This window comes from Lipotes vexillifer, unplaced genomic scaffold (genome assembly GCF_000442215.2).
Source record: "Lipotes vexillifer unplaced genomic scaffold, Lipotes_vexillifer_v1.1 scaffold653, whole genome shotgun sequence".
Classification (NCBI taxonomy): Eukaryota; Metazoa; Chordata; class Mammalia; order Artiodactyla; family Lipotidae; genus Lipotes; species Lipotes vexillifer.
In genome coordinates this window covers 54,744-57,350 of record NW_006796930.1, presented here as the reverse complement: position 1 = coordinate 57,350, position 2,607 = coordinate 54,744, and the positions used below count along the sequence as shown (strand labels likewise).

General features: G+C 40.6%; 1 pseudogene; it reads right to left on the bottom strand.

Annotated features, from left to right (window-relative positions):
• Window positions 1-1,443: 1,443 nt before the first annotated feature.
• On the bottom strand, window positions 1,444-2,215 carry LOC103091443 (60S ribosomal protein L8 pseudogene; annotated as a pseudogene).
• Between the last annotated feature and the right edge of the window lie 392 nt (window positions 2,216-2,607).

Genomic DNA, 2,607 nt, shown 5'->3' with positions numbered 1-2,607 from the left:
GTATCACCTCAAACTGGTCAGGATGGCCATCATTAAAAATCTACAAACAATAAATTCTTGAGAAGATGTTGAGAAAAGGGAACCCTCTTGCACTGTGGGTGGGAATGTAAATTGGTACAGCCACTATGGAGAACAGTATGGAGGTTCCTTAAAAAACTAAAAATAGAACTATCATACAACCCAGAAATCCCACTACTGGGCATATACCCTGAGAAAACCATAATTCAAAAAGAGTCCTGTACCACAATGTTCATTGCAGCACTACTTACAATAGACAGGACATGAAAGCAACCTAAGTGTCATTCAACAGATGAATTGATAAATAAGATGTGGCACATATATACAGTGGAACATTACTCAGCCATAAAAAGAAACGAAATTGAGTTATTTGTAGTGAGGTGGATGGACCTAGAGTCTGTCATACAGAGTGAATTAAGTCAGAAAGAGAAAAACAAATATGTATGCTAACACATATATATGGAATATTAAAAAAAAATGGTTCTGAAGAACCTAGGGGCAGGATAGGAATAAAGATGCAGATGTAGAGAATGGACTTGAGGACACGGGGAAGGGGAGGGGGGAGCTGGGACAAGGTGAGAGAGTGGCATTGACATATATACACTACCAAATGTAAAATAAATAGCTGATAGGAAGCAGCCACATAGCACAGGGAGATCAGCTCAGTGCTTTGTGTCCACCTAGAGGGGTGGGATAGGGAGGGTGGGAAGGAGAAGCAAGAGGGAGGAGATAGGGGGATATATGTATCTGTATGTCTATTTCACTTTGTTATACAGCAGAAGCTAACACACCATTTTAAATAAATTATATTCCAATAAAGATGTTAAAAAAAGCTGGATCTGAATAATAAGTGGAAAAGGGGAAGACAATTTAAGTCCAATAATTCATTCTGTAAATAAATGGCAAAATACAAAAGAAGCTAAAAAAAATACCAACTTTCCTATTCATCTTGGTTGCAAACTTTTAAATATTCAGGTATTTTGAATGCCTGTGGACTAGAAAATGAGGAGAAAGGCCACTAAATTTTTGTCCAGATAACTTTTTTCTTCTATAGAGGAGGTTAAGAATAAACTGAGATGGTTGAATGGCTTTAATAAAACAAGAAAAAACTGCAATTCCAGATTATGTGAACAATAAGGTGTTGTTTGTTAGCTTTAGAGATGGGGAAATAAGAATATCTCAGAATACTGTTTTGAGCCTTGTTACTCTGGGCAGGTTAAATTTTGTTCTTCTGAGAAGACAGAGAGATTGATGGGATAATATCATCAAATTCTAGGATTTCAAATTGCTTCCATGACTGAAAGTTTGACAGTTTCAAATGGAATAAAGGTGTTCCTTACAAAAGCTGCATAAGAACAATTAAAAACAGGCTAGAATAATTTTTGCGTGTGTGTGAAAAAGACAAACTTTATTGAGACCCCAGCCCTAATTCTCTTTCTCCTGCACAGTCTTGGTTCCCCAGACACCCAGTCCAGCAGGCAAAAATGAGACCCACTTTCTGGCCAGCAGAGGCATCTCTGCAGATGGTAGAGGGTTTGCCAATGTGCTGGTTGTTGCCACCTCTGAAGAGATGCTCAACAGGGTTCATGGCCACACCCCATATGCATGGCCAACAATTCCTCTTTGCCTTATACTTGTGGTAGGAACAGCTGGCCTTCAGAATGGGCTTCTCAATGCGGCCACCTCCAGCCACCACACTGACAACAGCTCTGTTGATGGAGGAGATGACCTTCTTGGAGCCCAAGGGCAGTTTCACTCTGGTCTTCTTTGTCTCAGGGTTGTGGGAGATGACAATTGCATAGTTCCCAGAGGCTCTGGCCAGCATGCCCTGGTCACCAGGCTTCTCCTCCAGACAATATACGATGGTGCCGTCGGGCATGGTACCCACCAGCAGCATATTGCCGATGTTGAGCTGGGTGTTCTTGCCATAGTACAAGAACTGGCCAGTGTGGATGCCCTCGGCGGCAATGAACAGCTCCATCTGCTTCTTAAAACGGTACGGATCCTGGAAGACCACCTTGGCAAGGGGCACGCAGCAACACGGGTCATGGATGATGTCCTTCACGATGTCCTTGATGTAGCCGTGTCACTCGGCAAAGTCCACAGCATGCAGACACGTGATGCCCTTTTGGTGGTTCACATGCACGTGGAACACGGAGCCGGTACCCTTTCTCTGTCCAGGGATCATGCGGCCCATCACGGCAGACTGCTTCTGAGTGCAGCCAAAAGAGTAGGCTAGAATAATTGTAAATGACATTTATCTCTAAATATTCATTCAACTAAAATCAGAACATAAGAGGGCAGTGATGTGAAACAAAATGCCTATAACAGAAAGTAACATTTTATAGATATTTATCCTGCTTAGTTGGACATTTTGACTAACTTCATACATTTTTAAGAAAAAAAAAACATGGTTTCTTAATTATGATCTTTATTGATATTCAAATATTTCATTCTTCACTAAAGACTTATTTATATTAACTAACTTGATTATAAGATTTGAATTTATTTCCTCCTCTACCACCTCTTTTATCTTCTCCATCTCTTCAGTCTTTCTAATCCATTTCTCAGGATTTTTGCTTACATATT